This window comes from Dermacentor albipictus, chromosome 5, assembly GCF_038994185.2.
Source record: "Dermacentor albipictus isolate Rhodes 1998 colony chromosome 5, USDA_Dalb.pri_finalv2, whole genome shotgun sequence".
NCBI classification, from domain to species: Eukaryota; Metazoa; Arthropoda; class Arachnida; order Ixodida; family Ixodidae; genus Dermacentor; species Dermacentor albipictus.
Window position 1 is genome coordinate 117,751,680 of NC_091825.1, and position 23,769 is coordinate 117,775,448.

At 47.3% G+C, this 23,769-nt stretch overlaps 1 protein-coding gene across 1 annotated transcript in view; it reads left to right on the plus strand.

Annotated features, from left to right (window-relative positions):
• The first annotated feature begins 21,843 nt into the window (after window positions 1-21,843).
• LOC135916144 (fez family zinc finger protein 2-like) overlaps window positions 21,844-23,769 on the plus strand; it is a 74,019-nt gene continuing 72,093 nt past the window's right edge. The window contains exon 1 of the mRNA XM_070539719.1: window positions 21,844-21,908. The gene's annotated coding sequence lies outside the window, so the exon portion shown is untranslated. The remainder of the gene's footprint in view (window positions 21,909-23,769) is intronic.

A 23,769-nucleotide genomic window follows, 5' to 3' on the forward strand; every position in this document is an offset into this window, starting at 1 on the left:
TAGAAGGATAGAAAGGAAAAAAAAGAAAGAAAAGGGCAAACGGATACACGTTCACCAGAAAATTTGTCTCGTCCTCTTCGTCGTCTAATTTCGCGAAGTTTCGCGAGCCGTCTTGCGACCGTGAAAGCAACCCGCAATATCACTAAGTTCGCACTTTCCAGGAGAGAGAGAGAGAAAAAAAAGGTAAGGAACGAAGAAAAAAGAACACGGAGGCAAAAAAGAAAGCAGGCTAACGTTGTCGCTTTCTCCTTCCCGTCAAGTTGCACCCCGCGTCCTAGTGCATATAGGATCCCCAATTTCCTTACCTTCTTTCAATTTACTACATATATATATTACGCGATGATCAGGAAAAAAAAAAAAAGCTTGCTTTCGTTGCGAGCAGTCGTTCGCGCGTTCGCCTTTCCTTTCCTCCAGTTCGCGTTGTATTAGTTTCACAGCCTTCCTCGAGTGTTTCTTTTTTTTTCTTGTTTTGTTATAAATCTCGGTCTTCTATAACTGCACAACTTGCTCTGCGCCTTGCGAGCCTCTCATCACGGAGGAGGTAATTGCGCGTCCTTTGTGATCGCCCCCGAAGAGGCGGGCGCGGGAGCCGTGCCTGTACAGCTTGCTTCACCGTCTCGCGTGGCCCTCTTTCTCTCGCTCTTCGTTTCATGCGATTCTTCTCTTAATCATCTGCTATACTGCGCTCGCAGCGACGGAAAATGAGGGTCGCAAACGGACAAAAGACCTTGCGATCCTGATTTTTCGTTCTTTTTCGTTATTTTCTTTTCTTCTTTTTATCTTTGCAGGCTTGAACGAGAGGACGAGAGGAACGAACGAAACTCTCTGGCAGCGCCAATGGTATACAGGCGGAGACTGGAGTCTGTAGATTAAAAGGAAACAAAACGGTTAAGGAAAGAAGCAAGATAAGAGCAAAATACAGATCCTTTATCGCGTATAAACAGGAACTCATTTGCCCGCGTGGTGTGGATTGTGAAGCCACTCGCTCGTGCATTCTGAGCCACTTCTTACATTCTTCTTCTTTTTTTTTTTTGCTCTCGTGTGCAGGAAGTTTAGGATAGAGACGAATATTGTTGCGTTACTCTTCAGAAATTCTCGCTTTTGTCCCTTCCTATTTGGTTCTGATCAGTTTCTTTCGATGACGCTGGGCCGACGGGTAGAATTGCGCTTGCTGCTTAGCCATGTCTCTCGACTCAGAGATGGTGTTTGTCAGTAGTCGTAACGCGCGCTTGATTTGGCAAGAGAGGCGGATTCGTGATTCAAAACTCCGAGGATACCTGAGCACTTCTTACGGGTTGTGAATGCAAACGCATTGATGCCCAATTGAACACCGCTGAGCGATCGAGGCTTCGATTTATGAGCTCCGCGCGGGCAAGCGAGCGTGCTGAGACGCTTGGCGCGTTTTTGATCTGGCCTTACCGAGGCGCAGTCAGAATGCAGGCGAGAGCTTGCGCGGACAAGCAACGCGCGGATAACACAGCATTCTGAGAGTGAGAGCGTGGGTGACGTGGCGTCGCGGCGACGCCCTCTCCCCTCACGCAACACCTGGCGCGCTATCGCCGCAGCAGACGTTCCCTCTCGCCCGCTCTGCTCCATCGAGGTGCTCTCGTGTCAAGGCGTTGCAGCCAATGGGAATTTAGGTGCCGTTTCTCTGCTCCAAACGACAGATGCTAGCTATTTCGCTCAATGGGTCCTTTGACACTTTGGCATCAACAACTTTCCTCTGCACTTGATGCATGAAGAAATGAAGAATGGATATAGTATTTTTTTCTGAGCGTCTGGCATTATTTGTAAACTTATGTTCTTCATAAACGCAGCCGCCTATAGAATGTGTGCGTGTAAAACGTTCCCGCGTGTTTCTCATACAGCTGGGATGGTTAATCGACATAAACTACGATACCGCATCATATCATACCTTATCATACCGTGAACTACTCTACCATACCTTATACCATACCATACGATCCTGTGACGCATCATGTCGTGCCGTACAAAGCGTGCCGTATTTTACCACGCCATACGTACCACAACTCACCAAAACGTGCCTTAGCTTATTTAACCTTCGTGTGTGCGTACAGCCTTATTCTTCTACTTGGGCCTCTCTGTGCAAACAACAGGTTAATTTATGCAAATTCATCAATGAATAAAGCATGCGCTCACATCGCAGGAGCCCCTGTGTTGTTCATCGCAGAGTCAGTTTGAAATGCTTCAGCTAGCGACAATCACAGACGGAACTGCGTAATTCTGCCGAAGCGACAGTTGCAAGCAATGCCTGCATCACAGCCCCGAACACGGCCGTGCAAAAGATTGGCTTTCTATACCGCACCACACATTCGGTCCCACGGAAAACGAAGTTACGGGCGTGAGGACGTTCTTCGCCGCATGCCTAAAGCGCATCGCAGTGAAGCCAGCCGCCCGCGAGTTAAAACGATGGCGTTCTCACATCATCCGCGGAAACGAACAAACTTGTGCGCTGCACTTTTGCCACCTCGAGTCACCGCCCGTCCCCTCTCAGTCCTTTCCCTCTCAGCTCAAAACCCGCAGGCTGCGCGTGAATCGTTTCCGCCAATCAATGCTGCCGGCGCGCGTCCGCTGTAATATGCTAAACGTGTCGTTAAAGCGACCGGCGACTCTGTCGCTCCCGGCGCTGCGAACCCGTGCACCAAGCCCTCCCTTCTCCCCCCACCCGCTTGGGAAAGGACTGTCGCCACCGAGACACGAGAAACTGTTTCTTTATACTCTGAACTTTCTCACCACTCCATCGCTCTCTGTTATTGCTTCCCTTACGACGCTCGGTGCGCGGCAGTGAAGCCAAAGCGCATCACAAAAGCGGTTCTGCCAGCGCTGCATGAAAACACACACACTCACAAACACGACGGAGCCACATTTTCTCGGCAGTGCCCAAGCCATTAGCATCTCATTTGAAGCCGCACTGCCGCTACCGTTAGGGAGAAAAGGGAAAAAATATAAGGAAGGCGAGCGAAGCTTGGAACTGTGCGGGGCTCAAGCTCCGGCTTGTCGCCCATTCGGTACCACGCCGCGGCAGCCGCATCGCCTGCAGCCATTGCTCGGCTCTTTCGGTTCCCGCCGCATTAGCTATGCATCGAAAAACTGGCCGCCACCGCCGCCTCCCTCTGTCCCCGTTCAATCTTCGCCTTCTTTGTTTGCCTCCCTGTCCCCTTTGGCCTTTGGAGGCCGCCGGTTCTTCCCCATTTCGCCCCCAGGTTGTCGGCGTCTGGTGACTTCCTTAACTGCGCTCGGTGGGGTGGAGCAGCGGGTGGAGCGAGAAACGCTGCGCCGCTCTTTCTGCGGCTAGATGGTTGCGCCCTCCGGTTTTGTGGTGCAGTGCGAGACACTCGTTGTTTGAGTTCGCCGTGGCAACAGACAGGTCCGGGTAGTTTAGCTTCTTCACACACGCCCGCACGCACACGCGTACAAACACGCTTGAACACACACATATCAGTTACACACACACATTCTCTCTCACCCCCCCCCCACACATAGATAGATAGATAGATAGATAGATAGATAGATAGATAGATAGATAGATAGATAGATAGATAGATAGATAGATAGATAGATAGATAGATAGATAGATAGATAGATAGATAGATAGATAGATAGATAGATAGATAGATAGATAGATAGATAGATAGATAGATAGATAGATAGATAGATAGATAGATAGATAGATAGAATGGTTGGTTGAGTATGCAAGCCTGTTATGAAACACGCGCCCGCGCCGAACTAATAAATATCAGTAAGCTCTTTGCAGGCTTGATGTTAATGCGCGAAATAAAACAAAGGTGAAGAGCCACGGTTGTGTGTCGTTACACCCAGCTACACGACGCTTTGTCCCGCGCGTAGCTCGTACGCGCAACTTAACTCGATTCCCGTGGTCCCCTCGTCGTACACACATTATCGATACCGCTCCCCCGCAAGTATATACGTATATGCATCAACCGCGTATATCGGTTTAGCGAAAACACCGGCCGACTCACACCCTCAACGTTGCCGCACACGACTACATACTTACCGTTCGCGCCGAGCACAAGATTGAATAACACTTCCGGGTTCCGGTTCCATTGTCGTCGCGCGGAGCTGTAGAGGAGGAGGAGGTTGACTGTTTCTACCGCCCAAGTGCGAAAACAAGGTATCGCTAATAAGCGAGGAGGTGACCGCACTGCCACAAATACAAACACACAAACTCCCACAAACACACAAACACAACGTGTGCCAACCGAACACCGCGAAGCAGACGGCGAACACCTCTGCGATATAACGACGTTTGCTCCGAGCCATTGGAGCGGGGGGTACTCTTCTTTCGGCCTCCGCTGAAGCACGGCGTATTCACCCCGAGGCGTCGGCGGTAACGACGACTTCCTGTCGTGGGTGGGAAAGGAAGTCGGGGAAAGGTGCGATCGTATATATACACACACGACAGCGAAAGAGCGATATAGGTGGCTAGTTTGAGTGGCCTGATCTCGTCTGTCGTGGGAGAAGGAGCGGGCAGGCCTTAATGTGACTTTGAAGCGGCTTCTCCCGCTTCGCGACCTCTCCATTCGTAGTCGCCGATCGTGATATCTTTCCCGAGGCACATATAAGTCGCTTGTGGGTGAGTTCATGCGGGAGAGATGTTAATGAACTGTCCTTTTTAAAAGGCGCTGGAGGAGAAGGTAGATAGGACGCTAAAGAGAGACATACCCAGAAATTTTTGGACAGTGCCCCTTCGACAATCTGTTGAACTTCGCCGCAATCCGCCCGTGTAACTCTGTGGGCAACCTTCTCGAAAAAGATATGTATAACAAATTTGCCTGAGTTTTAACAAGTTTCACTTGGCAACGTCTTGAGGGTACTTTCCTTACGCCAATAAATTCAACAAGCACTTTTTTAGTTTTTCTAGTTTTATAAGCACGCATAATGAACTCGGATATGTCATCCCGTGGAAGAGACCTTTCTTCGTGATCCAGTAAATGATGAGGGAGTTATGTATGTGTTTCAACAACTAAACAATACTAATTCTGGAGATATTGGCGGTGTCCAACTAAAACCTATAAAATCTCTTTTTGACATTATTCTACAGTGTTTAACATATATTTTTAATTTTTGCATTGCTAATGCAGTCTTCCCTTCCAGCAGTTGCCAGCCTGCTCCTCGCTTTCCCTTTCTTATTAATGGTGCATATGTGTTCAAAAAAAATTCCAGAATGCAAATAGTTCGTTTTACCGTAATCTTCTAATGAATTAAGGAATTCGGGAACTACAGGCCCATATCTATGCTTTCAATTTTCTCCAGTGCGTTCGAAAAAATAATATATCATCGCTTAAGTAAATTCAAACGCGAAATAACACAAACATCTTGTTTTCCCAACAACTTTCTAATATATTAACACGCGAAAAGGCCTACACAACTCGACAAATTGATAAAGGTTCGTTCGAACATATAAAAAACAATATGGCTGGCAGTTACAATCATTTGCCACGGCTTCCGAACATTTTGTGCACAAATAACAATATTCTTTAAGCGCCGCTACTTACAAGAAAATTTTTGAATATTTCCTTTACCGAGATGTTAAGCGTTATTAGCTAAATGCCTTGCTCTTTAACTAAAGTGTTCGCCGACATATGTGGGTACTGTCACTCCATCATTTTTTGTCGCTAATCTATATTTTCGCGTCATCTTGTTTTTCTTCCTTTATTTTTTGTACTTTGTCCGCGAAACACATGGCGGACTTATATCTAACTTTTATTTTTCTCACTAATAATTTATTGTTGCTTTTATCGTGCCGAGCTTTGTGTATTTGCTGGTAAACTCCATGTCAATGTTTAGTTTACTTATATTTTGTCTGATTTCAGGCGGCTTCAATGCCGCCAAAGTGTCATAGATGTGCATGACGCTGCCAAGCTATCGAGAGAGAGCTTGAACCGGGGGCTCCTCGGCTACCATGTACTGATGTGATGCCAAAGTGAATTGAACCGAATTGAATGGAATCAAATTCAGACACTTAGTCAGCACTTAATTCTGCGTGGCAGCAGCGTTTTGTTCCTGAGCAAAACACTGCTACAATGCAGCAGCGAAGTTGGGATGAGTGCCGTAAATGCGTAAGTTATTTGAAGGAAGCATACTCTCGGCGTTGCTAATTGAAACTTGTTGAAATTCGGCCACTCTGTTGAAATGTACATGTATGCATTTTCGAAGATGTTGCCCATCGAGTTACTCTGGTGTATCGCGGTGAAACTCAAGAAATTTACGTCAAGTTTTAGCGTCGTCGATAAGTGTCTAAATAATTATTTACCGGTAAAGATGGGCTACATTGTGCGATCTGCATTGGTGTAGCCCACACTGTAAAATCATTTACGCCCTTAAAAGTGAAAAAGGGTGTAAATGTGTCTTAAACTCACACCCTTGGGGTGTGATTTTTGTAACGGACACTCTAAAGGTGCGAGTTATAGACACATCTACACCTTTTCTTTTCTCTGTTAAGGGTGTAAATTATTTTACAGTACAATGAGTATACATGTCGTTGCGCTGCTGAGGTCGACGGCATGGGTCCGGTTGCGACCACCGCGGCCGCATTGCCACGCTGGCAAAATTTAAAAAATATATATAGAGAAAAATACTTGTGTACCTTAGTTCAGGTGCACGTTAAAGAACCGCAGGTGGTCAAAATTAAACCGGACGTGTATACGTCCCCCCCCCCCCCCCACCCATGCACGGCGTGCTTCATAATCGGGTCGTGGTTTGGCACGTAAAGCCAAAATATTAATTAGTTTAAAATTCGACAGCAGACATATGATGAACACTATAGCACAAGTTTGATTGTTGTATTCACAAGGGACCGGGGTAGTTGGAGAAGTATGGGAGAGGCCTTTGCCCTGCAGTGGGCGTAACCAGGCCGATGATGATGATGATGATGATGATGATGATGATGATGATGATGATAGCACAAGTGCAAGGAGGCCGCGAGCGACGTGAAGATAGCGTTAGCAAATGAATTCGCGTGCACATAAAGCGTATATTGCGGGTTTCCTCCCTGTAGGCGACATCCCCCCCTCTCTCCCAATTTTTTGACGACCAAATGAAGTTGTTGCCCGTGTAACTAACAAGCAGCTCGCCGCAGGACCGATTGCCAAGCCGTCTCACTCAAATCAGCCAAAAAGAAGCGATAAACGCGTGTCACAAACGCGCACTCGAGCTTCGGGGAAAAAAGAGACATTCTTGTGGCTCGCATTCCACGCGTTCCTGTAGTTGCGTATGCATTCTCAGTCGTGTTTAGCTGTGTGTATACAATCGGTACGACGAGTGAAAGCCGTGAAAAACCTCCCACCTGTGCATAAAGGGTGTACTATATAGGTAGCAGACGAAGGACGGCGAACAGACGACAAACCCAGCTGCATGCAGGTATATAGCCCAGAGCGTGAGTTCAAACTTCGGAATTTGTCAGTTGCGCGCAGTCGGAGGCAGTGCGGACTCCTGCGGCTATGCGTTTCTCACTGTATAGCAAGAACGCCTTGTATATATATATATATATATATATATATATATATATATATATATATATATATATATATGTGTGTGTATACACGACGCGATTCTGTAACTCAACCATGAGCCCGAGCCGCATACAGCTCGCCGTAACACGCCCCCATTATAAGCTCGTTCACCCACCTCGCTGTGACAGGCTGGCTCTGCCGCCGCTTAGTACCTCGCGGTGGAGCTCTTGAACATCATTCAGAACCAGCGTTCCTCCCCCCCCCCCCTCTTTTCCCCTACGACACCGCGTCAACACCTATAATAGTCCTATGAAGAGTGCATATGCCTCTGTCGCGGTGAGGCCTGGAGTAGTTCGGCGGCCCGCGGCCACTACAAAGAACCGCGGCGGCTCTCCTACATGTAGGTTAACGGCGGTAGGGAACGCAAAGCTTGAGGTCCTTACGAAAAGACGTCCCTTCCTTCTGCGATGCAGTGACGGCACAGCGCGGTGAAGTGGGTTAGGGGGAAGGGGGGAGGCGGGGGGGACGGGGACGGGTAGAGAATACGAAAAGTCTTTCGGACAGCGGCCGCAGCGGCTTCATTCAGCAACAGAAGCTCTAGCGAAGTGTATGTGTGCCGAAAGAAAAAAATAAATAATGGGAATAAAACACGGAAAGCCCTCGCCCACCCTCCCCCTTAGGGGGGGAGGGCCACAATAGTTCTTGCGGGACAGTGCTCCGGAAGCAGGTTCGGCGGACGCACGCCTCCTCCTCCTCCTTCTACATCTATGTGTAGGTGTGCCTGGACTGTACACACTCCCTTTCGTTTTCCCTCGTATTCTCTCAATAAGCCCTACCAACCCCTCTTCCCCTCTCGCCGTTTCCCCATTCGTATCCCGTTCATTCGCGGGGGCGCGCGCGCGTGCGCGCCGTGCTGTGTGTGTTCAAGAACTAATTCTCGTCCCATGTACTGCGCACCCACAGTGGACCTGGCTTCTGTGGTCGCGGCAAAGCAAAGACGTCTTTGGCAACCCCCCCCCTCCCCCTTCTATTAGAGGCCCGTGAAGCCTGGTGAAGCAACTCTGCGGTTCCTTCGCCCCGTTTCCTCGGCTAGGAAAGCGGTCTTGCTTTTGTGTGTGTGTTTGTATGTGAGAGAGAGAGAGAGCATGGCAAAAGGGGGGAGGGGGCTGACGTAGTCTGCGGCTGCGTCCACATTAGCTCGTTTTGAAAGGGCTCGCCCCTCACTCCATTGCTTGTCTTTGCGGCTAATGGAGTGATGTCGAGGAGGAAAAAAAAGAAAACGCGAAGGTTACGCAGCACAAGAGGTCTCGCAGTCGTCCCTCGATACAGAGGGCCGCAGCGGAAACGAATAGACGCTCAATCTGGGATGGGTCAATGCGACGGCTGACCACCGCAACGCCTGCTCGCGGTGCCTTCTTCCCTCGACTTTGAAAGGCGAGGTTGGTTCCGCTCTCTGTGCGACCACTGTCCGCCGGTTGACGAGCCAAGCCAAGACGGTTCGGCGTAGGAAAGAGAGCACACAAGATCAGTTCGCCGCTCGTTTACTTTGGATTAGCGAGCGCTCCTTCTGGCGTCGTTGTCGGGCGAGGTATACACACAGCCTCTTTCCTGAAAGCCTCGCGGTTATTACTGTCCCGTGCGGGGATTGCCCTTGGGGGGGGGGGGGGGGCGGTAAAGTACGCAGCCTGTATACCTTTGCAGTTCGTGTGCGCACGCATTGTGAGAGGGATCGGAGGGCCATCAGTGGTGCGTGCGCAATTGTTGTCTCCTGGGTACGGGGAGCGACTGACGTCTCCGCGGTCATTCCTTCTAATCAATATAGTATAACGACACGAAAGGTATATGAGCGGTCGTCCATGGTTTGATCATACGTTATGTGATGTGTGCATTCCCATTATTCGAACGCAGTCGTATACAACAATCCTCTTCTTGCCTTTGTGTACGCTACAGAGCGTAGCGAATGGCACCACGTTATCAAAATTCAGCGCTTAGCTTTGTGGTTTCTCGCTTTTTTTTTCTTCTTCGTCGCTGCTTATGTGATGCCACAGTCCATGCGCACTTCGTGCGTAAACTGAATCGCGTAAAGCACGCCAGTGTCGACGCATCTGTGATGAGTGGGCATCTAGTAATAGGAGCTAACTTTGAGCTATTTATTTCCCATGTAATAACGCGCCGCGTAGCACTGTACACGACAGTAAGGATAACAGTTAGCATCTGCCACACGTTCCATGAAGTTGAAGTGGTGATCCTTTTGTCGCCAATGGCCGTGCAAACGTTCCGATGGCTGAAGAAGCCAACCCAGGTGCCTACCAGAAGAAGAAGAAGAAGAAGATGATGATGATAATAATAATAATAATAATAATAATAATAATAATAATAATAATAATAATAATAATAATAATAATAATAATAATAATAATAATAATAATAATAATAATAATAATAATAATGTCCACTGCAGGACGAAGGCCTCTCCCCGCGATCTCCAATTAACCATGTCCTGCGCCAGCCGATTACAACTAGCACCTGCAAATTTCCTGATTTAGTCGCACCACCTAGTCTTCTATTGTCCTCTACTGCGCTTCCCTTCTCTTGGTGCCCATTCTGTCACCCTAATGGTGCAACGGTTATCTAATCTGGGCATTACATGACCTGCCCAGCGCCGTTTCTTCTCTGATGCTCATAAATGAAATAATAAACGCAATGAAGAAATAGTAAATACACGAGTAAAAGGAAAAGGTAGGAAAATTAGAAAGGTGGAATAAAAACAATATTAGAGCGTAATTAAGCAACCACGGAGCCTGGAGAAATAAACAACTAACGGTATAGAAGAAAGACAACATTCATTCAAAGCTTCAGTTCCTCAAAAATTTCGAAGAACGATAATAGAGGCAGTAAAGAAGGTACGGGATGTCGTCACCATCTTCACTAAGGATTCCACGGTGGCGAAGCAAGCCGCGATTGCTCTAGCCACCAGGAACCGTAAATGGTCTTTCATCTATAGCGATTCCAAAGCAGCAATTAAAAGCTTTGACAAAGGCTATGTCGCTGGTATTGCGGCTAAATTTATCGACAAGGTCGAAGCTATCAAAACTGAAATCCGATGGTTTTCTGCACATATGGGACAAGTGGACGAGACTCGGCCCAACCTCAACGAGGTGACAAACGACCTGGCACGAGGACTTGCTTGCCGTGCCGGTCAGAACCGAACCGACGCCCAGTACCATTCCCTGGAGCATAAAGATCACTTACTAACTTACAACGACATCACTAAATATTACTACTTGGGGCGTAGGCAATTCTCACTACCACACGTAAAATTGAACAGGGCTCAGGCAGTCACGCTATGTTTACTGCAAACCAGGACGTACCCCACTCCGTATTTCATAAATAAAATTCACCCCGAAAGAGAAATTAGGAAAGAATGTAGCGTGTGCGATGGCATCATTGACATCAGACACATGCTGGCGGGCTGTCCCGCAACTCTCGCCGACCCCGAAAAAAAATGGCTTTACTGGCACAAGATGATATCAAGCTCTTCATATCAAGATCAACTATGGGCTGTCCAGAGGGCCCACGATGGCGCCATAAGGCTCGGCCTGGTGGTGCCGACGTGGACGCGGCCCGCCTCGGTCTGAAAAGACCGGGCTTCAGGACTCTAATAAAGTTTTGTGAATGAATGAATGAAGCTATAAAGACTTATTACTTCTTCTAACCCCGATCATCATCGTTCTCGTTATCTTTAATTTCTTCCCCCACGGGCTGATTTTGGCAGACGACGCAATGCGAGACGGACCGCGCTTTCTCTCTGACGCGTTCGTTATCGTAACAGCAGTCTCAAGAGTTCACACGCGAGAGAACACCCCCACTATAGCATACGTACAGAGAGACCCGGAGCCGAATTTCGGAGCGCACGCTTCAACTTCGGGAGTAGACGAGGCGGACGAGGGTGTTCCGGAAGAGAGAGAGAGAAATAACGTTTATTTGCACCCGCAAAAAGAGCCCCGAGGAGGCAAGAGTCTTCCTGTTTCCTCGGCTTACTCCTCCCCTTTCAGCTGGCTGATGCTCCTTGGAGCTCAGCGGTGTCCAGGGCCATGCGGATGACTTCTCTTTGGTCATCTTCCTTCGAGCTGGTCATTAAAGTCTCCCAGGATTGTCTATCCCTATCTGGCTTATTGTATCTAGGACATGTCCATAGTATGTGGATAATGTCGACCTTTGCCCCGCAGTGTTTGCAACTCATGGCCTCAATGCTATCGTGCCATCTCTTCAGAATGTAGGGGTTGCAGATCACCCCCGCTTGGAGTTGCCTCCATGTTATCTCTTCCTGCTTACTTAGTTTCTTATGCTCCTCTGGCAGTGTTTTCCTTCCCATTCTATAATAATCGAGAATTTCGCTGTAAGTGTTTATACCTTCCTCTTTTTGTAGGGGCTCCCTGGCTGTAGAGGCTGCATTGGTGGACCGGTAAATAAGCTCTCGGGCCAATGCATGCGCTTTCTCATTGCCGGGCGAGCCTTCGTGGGCAGGAGTCCATATAAGGTTCACTAATTCTTCTGGAATTGGTCCTTTCTCCAATATGTTGAGCGCCTCTTTGGAGATTCTCCCTGCGGTATAATTCCTGATAGCTGTTTTGGAATCTGACACTATGATTTTCACCCCTTTTTGAGTCAAAGCTAGGGCTATGGCCACCTCCTCTGCTAACTCCACACTGTTTTGCGGGGTACTGCAGCTCTTTGAGTTTTCACCGTTAGCCTGTGTTGTCACTGAGACAAAACCTCGTCTGCTTTCATATTCTGCTGCATCCGTGTAGAACACCCCTTGCTGTTTATCTAGTGATTTTTGTAACGCTTGAACCCTGTCTTTCCTCCTGTCCTGGTGGTGACTGGGATGCATATTCTTCGGGACTCTCAAAGGGGTGTCGGCCGGGAAGAGGAAAGGGCACGCCTCCTCCTCTCCCCCCACTCGGCGCTCGCGTCCGTACGCCGCCGCCGCCGCCGCCGCCGCCGAGCATTGATTGTCGTTCGACCGACGAGAATTTAACGACCCGTTCGCGCTCCCGTCTCTCCACTCGGCGACCCCCTTTCCTTCCCCCGCGTTATACCGCTGCGTCCCATTAAAGCGAGACGTGAGCTCCGCAGGAAGCGGAAACAGCGGAAGCGTGAAAGTGCGCGAGCTATTTCGAAGCAAGAAAAACTGCAGTGGACGCGGGTGGGCGTACGCGGGTGCGTGTATATAACTGTACACAAACAGCCGCGATCCCCTTTGCGGAAAGGAGCACTTCGCAGTAGCGAGGTAGCGCGTGGTCTCGGCTTCGTTATACAGTGCCAGTGAGCTGGAAAATAAAAATAATAGGGAGAGAAACGTGGCGCTCAATAAAGCGCCGGGAGTTCGAGCGGTATGAGAGGGCGCGGTTCGTGCGGTTACTCTTGTTGATTTCTGTTCACTCCTTTTCGTTTTTTTTTATTATTTGTACGTTATAGGAGCGCTCTGTCGTTCTCAAAGAAAGCGCGTGGTACGGTGGTCTGCTTTAAAAGCGATATCGCCGGCCTGCGTCCTGTATTCGAATCTAGGCTCTCAGAGGAAAGATATGATGGGAGAAATGAGACGATGTTTACACGGAAGAGAAGGAGCATGGTTGGAAGCACGTTTCGTCGATCGTCCGACTATACTTTATTAAGAAGGAGCTTTAGCTCAAGAGCTCCTACCCAAATACAGAGGACGCAGAAATAGTTTTTATCGACTTCTACGGCACCGAATTTGGTGCGGTTCGTTGACTTTAAATGAAATAAGTAAAATGCCTACCGACAGTACGTATAGGGGAGCAAACGTTTTGTTTAAGCGATCAATTATTTTACAAACGTTGTCGAAAGCTGAAAAAAATAGACGAAAAAGAAAACCTGAGGCATTGTCTACAAACTGCAGCTGAAACAAGATGACATCACAATTCTCCAAACTTGATTTATTGAGACATATAAGGAGGACCAAGAAATTTAGGTAATAGGCACCGATATCAAATATGTCAGTAATTTGTAACAACGATTTTTTTTAAAAAGGCATCTTGCAATTAACATTGTAACGATTTCACGTAAGATGTAAATTTGCCGGCCTGAGACGCTCTATAACCGACGTAGTTTACAGAACTGCGATATCTGTTTTTGGTGCAGAGTTATGAATTTGTAAACGTTGTATGGGTGGAGGGAGGGTGGTTGATCTAAAAAAGAAAGAACTTTTTTAGATTCGGTCTTTCTTTTTTGTGTGTGAAAGCTGCGATGTTTTAAATCGAAAGTTTGCTTCAATTATACAGTCGGTATAGTTTTTTTTTTGCACTAACAAGCAACAACTTTCATCGACTCAGACGCGCGGTTGTCTAAAAAATAGCATTTCTGTGTATCACATGTACTTGAATACGTAAACTGGAGTTCACCCAGCTGGAGGCAAGTTGGCCCCGAGATAAAGCAAGAGACGCACAGACACACTTATTTTGTCTTGTACACGTTAAGTATACACAACTCGTTATTGTGAAGTTGACGCGATACAACAATGCATATAGTACGTATGCATTCCTCTCTCTTTTAGCTTGCCTTCCTACTGCTTTGATCCTGACACACATTTAAGGATTTATGACGTCATTCGTCACTTCATTCAGATGACCTCTCCCTGTTTACATTATCGTCCAATTGTTATACCTGTCTTACATGTTGTTCTTTTTAACGCTTGAGGTATAATAGCCTGATGCTTGTGAATTTCAAATCAATCATTTCATAGCTTATGTGCCTTTCTATAACGGTCGTTTAAAAATACCACGCTCTGTCTAGCTGCAGGAATCACGTCGGCGCCCGTTAAGAAAACGCACGATAAAAGCACACGACAAATGGCAAGGCGTGCTGTACATAGGTATTCGCGGTTTTCAACTCGCAGTCCCCGTAAACCAAAATTAGCAGTAAAACAACGACACCCCTGTGAACAATAGAAACTTTTGTTCATCGTCGTTATTGTCTGCATTACCAGCCTGCAAGATCACTTCGAGGACCACTTCAATTTATGTTTCTATAGTGTCGATCTGCGCCGTAAGTCCATATATATATACGACATCGTCGACATCGGTCTGCTTGTTGATGCCTATATACAAAGCGACCCTTTGCTTCATGTATACAGGGCTCAGCGATTGAAACGCAATACTGGGAGTGCGGCTTGGCTGTCGGCTCTATTTTTCGCCACCAGCTACCTAGTGACACCGGGCCTATATACGTTATGGTATACGATGAAAGTGAATGCCTTCGTGACGTGTGATGACTGCATTTGGTGAGCCAGCGCTCACCGCTGGTGCAAGAAGCGCCGGTCGCCATGCGCTCCCGTTATCGCGTTTCAATTGCCGAACACTGTACCGTCAAAACCTGTCGCTCAGCCGAATAGAAGGTATCGATGGTGGTTGCAGAAGTTTGGCTTAACAGAATGGGAGGTTTCTGTTAAGCGTTATTATTACCTCTTTATTTTTGCATGGGGTTCATGGAAGAAACCAATCAAATCCCCGCACGTTGTTCGGAATATTCGAAAATCCGCATTAACCGGGATTCGTCTTGACGGCATACGCATACCCACAGCGCTTCATCGGCCAAGAAGTGGGCGGTGCATTTAAAATAAAAAAGAAAAAAAGAAATGCAAGCCAACACATATTGCGTATAGCATGGTTGCGAGAGCGCGCACACACACACACACACACACACACACACACACACACACACACACACACACACACACACACACACACACACACACACACACACCACACACTCACACGCGCGCATAAATATATATATATATATATATATATATATATAGGAAGCTTCAGCGAACACTTTCAAAAATGTTTAAAGGCTGCCTGTGGCAGATAGCTCAATTCTACTTTATGAGCCGCTCTACTCGAAGCGGCGGATGCTACTTGAAAAAAAAAATTGACGTGCAAAATTGACTAATTAACAATAATGAGCTAGTTAACTTTATAGCTAATTATCTTATGACCCATATTGCAATTTGCAAATTGTAGCAGTGCGCTTCGCAAGGCGGAGTGGAACGAATTCTCAGGACGACACCAGTTTCGAGATGTAAAGTCCCGAACCTTCCGGAGAAATGCATTGGCGTTCCAGTGACTTGTGTGCTTCAGTGCATGAAACGACGATCTGTTAACAAATAAACTCGAACACCAATGCATTACCGCGCAAAGTTCGGGAATTTATATCTCAAAACTGGTGTCATCTTGCAAATTCTTTCCAAGTGGATCCGCCTTGCCGACACCATGGCTATAATTTGTAATTTGCAATATTAGCCGTGACGTAATTAGTTACAAACTAATTACAAATTTTTTTATTAATAAGTCGATTTTGCATCTGAACTTTTCGTGCAAGTATTGTATATATATGAATATTATATATATATATATATATATATATATATATATATATATATATATATATATATATATATATATATATATATATATATATATATACACATACATGTAGTGCCACTAATGGTGGTCAGCTCCGGACCACTGTGCTAAGTGAGCTCCTGAATAGCACTTTGCAATGTGGTGCACGCAGTTTAAATCATGGATCCGGGAGCTCGGGGAGTTATGACGCAGTGCTAACCTTATTTCTCCCGCATTTATTGTTATATTGCCATGAACTTTCTTACTTTCCTTTTGCGTGGCCCTTATGGAATTCGCTGCATAACTGTATAGCGCAATTCACTGTATGACACATAACAGCGAGGAACCGTTGTTGCCACACAGATTAATCGTTATCTTATGTATTGGCCGCTGTGTGTGTGTGTGTACGTGTGAGAGATAGATAGATAGATAGATAGATAGATAGATAGATAGATAGATAGATAGATAGATAGATAGATAGATAGATAGATAGATAGATAGATAGATAGATAGATAGATAGACAGACAGACAGACAGACAGACAGACAGACAGACAGACAGACAGACAGACAGACAGACAGACAGACAGACAGACAGACAGACAGACAGACAGACAGATAGATAGATAGATAGATAGATAGATAGATAGAAAGATAGATAGATAGATAGATAGATAGATAGATAGATAGATAGATAGATAGATAGATAGATAGATAGATAGATAGATAGATAGATAGATAGATAGATAGATAGATAGATAGATCTTTAATGGATATTGGAGAGGTTTGTCATAATGACACCTAAAGTTTTGAAGGAGTCTCTGTGTGCAGTGCGAAACTTTTCGGTTAACCGTGGCGCCCACACTGTAACGTGCGCTTGAACTTGCTGGGCTTTTATTGTACACTATGTTTCTCGTTGTCCTGCTCGCGTCTGGCTGTCACTTTGCATCCGCATCTTTCTCGTTTTGTTCACGTAAGCTTGTTCTTCCGCACGTTCGAGAGAAGAGAGTCGGGCGTGGAGTGCGCACCCAACTCGAGCCAGAGATCTGCTCAGTCTCGGTCATTTCTGCTCAAACCTCTCTCTGAACTCGAACGGCACTTCTCGTCTTTGCACTCTCGTTCCGATACGAGCAGGAAGCAGAGAGCAACGTCGCGTAGTACTTTGCGCTGCAACTCGGCTCTTCCTGTCCAATCGCTGCTGTGTGCCGTGTGTGTCGCGTTCGATCCGCAAACAGAGCAATATACACGCCTGACCACACTGGAGGCAGAGCATGGCGCTCGGCAGGCGTGTCGTCCATAGGGAAACGAAGTGGAGAGGAGGTTGCACTTCCCGGAAACGTCACTAGGTGGCGCCTTTTGCGGGGCTTTTAATTGATCTCCGATCGCCCAGTGGGAAGCGAACGCGCCTTTCCCGGCCGGCAATTGTTTGAGCTGAGCGGTGGACCGTGTTGCCCCATCGTGCACTCTCGACGATACAACGGATGGCCTGCGAAGTGGGGCTTTAAAGGCGTGCGCGGCAGGCACCCTACTTTTATTGGGGGGAAGAGGGGGGGGGGGGGGGGGAACGGATTGCCGCTTTGGCCGCTGAATCGCCGATAGGCTTTTCGCGTGCGCGAGTCTTCTAACTGAAGCTGCGCAGAGGGCTTTTTACGGAGAGTGATCTGGGCGCGATCGCTCTGTTGGCGCGGATCGGTTGGATGGCTTGAGAGTGTTTGCTCGGCCGGCTTGCTCTGTTTCGCGTCTGATCGGACACGCGGGGATTCGAAACTCAACCGCGTGGGCTACAGGCACGCTGGGTAGCCATGTGTGAAGCACTGATGGGGCGCTATGTAAATCATGATAAAAAAAAAGAAGAAAGAACCCCCACATAGAGCTCGCTTTCTCTCTAATATATGAAAGGGCAAACGTAAGCCAACAAACAAGACGTTTTCGAAGACAAAGTAATGGTAAGACGCGAGCGAGAGAAAGAGAAAGATAGCACAGAACAAAAGCTTGGCGAGTTCAAGCACTTGTTACACTGTGGGTGTCGTGGGTAACCAAGGAGTATCGTACTGCACAGAGCGTCCTCTCTTTAACGTTTAGGCTATAAGCCACAGTCTAAGCTATGTCGTGGCCATGGAGACTATTCTAGAATAGTGAAGGCAACGCACGATTTCCCAGCGCCCTATATAGCTTGAGGCGCATGTACTTTGCCTGAGCAACCTACATTGAGAAGCATCTTCACGTCGAGAGAAAAATCAGACATGAAAACAATGGCTATCGGTAGATAGCGCTACATATAGAGTCACTGGAAAGGCTTCTTTCAGCGATTGAGTTCTCATATGGGGACGGTTATCATTTATTAATTGCCTTCTCCTTCATTATTATTTTTTTTGTCTGTGTAAGTGAGGGGGGGGGGGAGGGTCATTTCACGCGCCTTCTTTTTCAGCGGGCTTTCTTGTGCCGTTGCGCTAAAGCTCTATCGCAAAAAAAAAAAAGAATTAGGTGATACATAAATTGTCTGCCTTCTTACAGACATGGGCCAGCATTCAGAAATCTCTTACGCTGCAGAATTGTTCGTACGAGCAAATTCCAGTCATTCCTGATGCTGGACATAATATTGCTAGCCAACGGTAAGTACAGAGAGTATTCACGTGACGTCATCAGCCTTCCCTGAACCAGCGCATGCCATTTTGTTGTACTAAACTATATCTGACGGCCGCATGCAGTTACGGCGGCGTGTGTACTATTTATTTATTTATTTATTTATTTATTTATTTATTTACCCTCAGGGCCCAAGCATTGGAGAGGGCAGGAGAGCATTCGCCGCGTTCATTGTTTGCTTTTCGCAGAGTCTGAGTGCCCTATCTACCTTAGCGATCGCTGCAAGATTGCTTCGGACATTGCAGCCGTGCGTGTTTTTCGTCACTGTGTGCTCACTGATTTAAATCGTGGGCACACGCACACACACCGGCAATTCTGTGCGCGCGAACTGCGCATTGAAACGCTGACTGGAACGGCGGTAATGAAATGCTTCGTCCAGTCGTATATGTAGATTTTCGTGAGTGTCTTTTTGCTGTCGTCACGTTGAGGCTGAAAGTGAACGAGCTGCGCTTTGCGAGTTTCTGTGCCCGTGTCATAGGATCGTCCTCGAGTCGTTTTATTTGCGGGCGTGTTTTTGCATCAACGTTGGTGAGTGCGTGTGTTTGGGCTCTGCACCGTAGGTCGCGAAAGCTCATTCAGCCAGCACCACGAATCTTCTGTGCACCTTCAACGACCTTCGTGTTCCGAAAGCGAGTGAGTGGCTGCGCTGCACCAGCATGTGTGTCTGGGTATATGCACGCGTGTGTAGTGTTTGTTGTGTTTGTCTGTGCGCTGCCGTCTTCAGCCTCGTTTACATACGGCTTATCAGTGACGATGGACGCTAAAGCACGAATGGACAATAAGGACTACGTGTAACTACATTGCGCGGGGACGATCTTCAGAGCTACGAAGCCAGAGTAGCTAGTTGCGGTGGCGATCCCTTTCAGTTCGGACGACTGTGTTATGGGAAGGAATGAGTGGCCTGACGTCGACTTCTCTGACATCTACGAATATTTAGTGACGAAGTCGCGAGGAAAGATATAGAGAACGAGAAGGGTCTGGAAGCACACAATTTTCTAGTGAGCGGTTGGGTGAATGAACCATAAATAAAACACAAAGAAAACGATGAAATGATAATTCTTGGCGACGTCATCAACCACTCGCAAGCTTTGTCGGCGCCGTCTCTATAACAGCTTGGTCACTGATGAACCGCGACGGCAATGTTGTCTGTGCCCACTGTATACCTGCGCTGATGCTATTGCGGTTGACTCGCGCCAGCCACTGGCGGCCGGCACCGCTTTTCCGAAAGCATTTTCGTTCGGTCACACTCGTGAAGTCGTGCCTTCGAAAGTATTAAGGCGTAAGCCTTTAGTGGCTCATGAGTGTCCGTGCGCAGTCCGTGGTGGACGCAGGAAAGCGGTGATCACCGGCGAGGGGAGCAAGGAGAGGAGGTACCATAGCGCTGTGCGAGTGGGCGCGTGGGAGAGCGCGAACATGCGCGTGGGGGTGCGCGCACATCGGCGACAAACCTTGCAGCCATATTGCTGTGATTGCATCCCATGCTCGCGGTCACGGCGGCGTCCGTTTGCAGAGAAGTTCAGACAACAGCATCAGAGGCAGTCCTAGATAGGATTTCGCCTATCGCAGTTTAGCTCAGCAAAGTGCCCGTAGATATTTTATGCGAAGCATACTAGCCGCACAACCACTCTCTTCTTTGCTGCGCCGCGCGCGGCCGCGTAGCTACCATATGACGTCATAACATCTGCAAAAGCGGAGGCTCAACTCGTGCGCTCGCTTGCGGCCGCGTAGCTACATAGCCGGGTCTCAGCTCGTGCGCTCGCCTGCATGAGTTGTTTCTTCGTCTAGCCGAACCAAATATAGCCAAGCAACAGCAGTTCACCAGGCTAAACAGTGGTTCAACAACTAAAATAAAGGCTAGTATATGCTTCGCATCCTGGACTTAACCTTAGCTAAGCCACAGCCATTTTTTTTTAAAGAAACTAGGGTCCTTCTCATTGCTGTTGAGCTTTTCCTCCTTCGTTTGACTTCGGCTAGTGCAACCGACGACTGCGCAATGAACCATAGATGGCGGTGAAACGCAGTATCAAACTGACCGCTGCGCTCGCTCGACACGAAGTGAACGCCAATTTGGCGATTTGCTCAACAATACACCGCGCTCGGCGCGTCAGTGAATACACCCTGTAGTATACTCACGAACGACAAATTTTGCGAATTCAACTTGCAGCGTTCTTTTGGCTATATTATAAGACCACACAACCTCCTTAGACAAAAGTTGCTAAATAAAGCTTTTTACTTTGGGATATTGTGATACGCAGACCTTCGAACGGGTTGTTGACAGAATGTTTGCAGGTAGTGTTTGTTTGATCTCATTCGTTGTCTACGTAAACGTTTGTGAAGGATGGACGAGGCAGTACACGCGAAAATAAAGGGCCGGAAAGGTCGGCTTATCGGCAGAGGAAGTATACCGACGTGAAGAAATGGAGGGTACCACACTGCACAGTCAGGTTAAATGGTAAGAAAGTGCCTGTATAAAGGATTAGAAGGCGTTTTCCGTTTTCATTTAGAGAGTTTAGAACGGAAGTTTCAGTGCGTTCGTTCTTGAAAGCAAGAACAAAGTGCCGAACAAGTTGAAATTCCTTATAAAAAAGCATTTTGTGCACTGAAATATGCGTTCCTGAATAATAGGTTAAATATGACTGTTTATAAAAGCGGGAACAGACAGTCGAACAAGTTAAATGACAATAAAAAAAGTTTGTGATTTCTTCATTAATCGATATTTAAGGGTCATTTAATTTAGGTGCAAAAACAAAACGCTCGTTGCTTAACTTTTAATAATAGATGTTTTGCTACCTTGTCAAAGCCCTCTTTATTTTTTTTTTCGTACGCAGTGAATCTTCCCGAATCAGCCGGAATTCTTATAGATCCACGTTTCAGCAGTTAAAGAAAAAAAAAAGAAGCTGCCAAATTTCACTCTCGTTTCGGGTTTTGTACCGGCACCCACGAACATTCCAGTTACGCCGATACGATCGATAGCCGGGTGGCCTCAAGTTTCACACCCATACGCCCGCTGCAGGTCAGTTTGCCCGCGTGACGTAATCGCTTCCGGGATCGCTGCTGGATGGCGCCACCTTCGAGACGCGCTCATGTGAGTTGTATACGCTGCGGTTCGACGAAACACGCGGTGGTACAGCGGCTACCGCTTTTAGGTTGCGTTAAATTTGCATAAGAATGCAAGTGCCAGTCAAACGTGAAAATTAGATGTTTGAGACAGAAAACGCAGGTTGCATGCAGAAAGCGTGGGACGTTCCGAAATGATCTGGAGTGGTTCCGTACATACGGGTACACACACGACTTGCATCTTCGCAGTTGGAGTTTAAAGAGCCACTGCCTCAACAAGCTCTCATCAGGTCTGTTGTTGTTGTTGTTGTTGTTGTTGTTGTTGTTGTTGGTGGTGGTGGTGGTGTCGTTGTTGTCGTCGTCATCGTCGTCGTCGTCGTCGTCATCGTCGCCACTATCGTTTAAAGGCCCATGGGAGCGTTACAAAATGCGCGCTTTGTCATTTATTTCTTGACAAAGGGTAACTTGTAGGTTTCTTCTACGTAATACGTAAGTGGTAAACGTAAGAGAGGGAAGAAAAATATTAGGGGAAGAGGGATCATTGGCGCCGACTTTGATGGTTTGTTTAAACATACACGCGATCAAATGAGTGGTATGTCAATTCAAAGGGCGCTGACGTCGCGGCGAGCGTGCGAGGCTATTGAATTGTACAGTTTGACCGCGGTCGAGCTCCACGAATGCACGGAGCGGCTTTTCTTCCTTGACTCTGACGTCTGGCGGCGACACAATGCAGATTCCGCGTGTCTTTGACGTGCCCGACGCAGACGCACCGAGGGACCGCCCGGGCCGATTACATCTTCCAAACTGCATGGCGCCGCTACATTTTGAGCTGCGCTCGCTTATCTGCGGATGGCCGCCGTGCCAACCGAAAGAAGTCATGCGGGCAAGTGGACAGACAGGCAGATAGGCTGGTCAGGTCGATTTTTGTCCTCCATTCGACGTCTCTTTCTCTATTTTTGTCCCCAGGCTTTGGAAGACAGCGGTTGATGCGGGGTACTCGAGTGCGCGTCTGCTCCTGCTGTATATATAGCTGCTGTCGTCTGCAGTCCGTCCGCACAGAAGGCATGTGAAAGGAGGAATTGGAGATATCAACAAACGTCATGAAAATTCAGTCGTTCTTCCGATGCTACAGGCGAAATTTTTGCTACTGTGATACTGAGTGCCTAACAATATAATGTACAAATGCCAGGCTATTACGTTCAGCTTCTCATTAAAGGGGACATTAATTGTCCACCAACACTATAAATAAGTTTAAAAGCATTCCTTTAACTCTAATTCTGTTCATTTGGCTGAGAAAGTATTGACTATAGGGGAAAAAACAAATACCGGAGATCACTTTTTTTTCTTCTCCTTTTATTGTATGTGCTTTTATATTTAGTTTTCCTTCTTGAATAGCGCGTCGAAACAATATGGCCGGTACGTCAATGTGTCGTGACGGATTGCCAAGCGTATTTTCGTATTTGGGGGGTTATTACGCAGAAGAAGCTTTCCAAATATGATCGCTTGAATTTTTATAGTTCATTCAGAATACCATACCGTCGAACGCCTTTATAACGAAGCGCTTGGGCCCTCCGAAATCATTCGTTATACTCGTTGTGTAATCAATCATTCCTCATATTCGGTCATTTCTTTGTAAAGGTTGCGCGCCACACAGCTAGCTCACAATAGAACAGGGAGAGAGTTATTCCTTCGTTATACAAGTCATGGCGTTGTATAGAGGCATTTGTGGTAGAGGCTCTCGACTGTATAGTCCTTCTGTAACATTTAGCCTAGTCCACGTGTGGAGACGCTGTCAGAATCTATGCCCATGCGGTGCACGTATACATATATACTTCAAGATGAGGCCGTCGCCCGCGTCCCTCGCATTTGCGTTTTTCCGGCTTGCCAAAGCCTTCTCTAGCGATGTAGCAGGTGCTTTGTAGCAGATGCTTTGTAGACGTAGAAGATGTACAAGTTACAAGTATACAGCCTCACCTAATCGTTCCGTTTAGTATCTCCTTCAAGACGGCATATCGCTGCTCTTCATGCAGATGCGACCACCGCAACCAAAACGCCATTGCGTAAACAAATTTCAGGGTGCTCCTTTCATCTACAGACGATGGGGCGCCTGTAAGACACCATATACGGGGCACAAAAAAAAAAAAAGCGTAC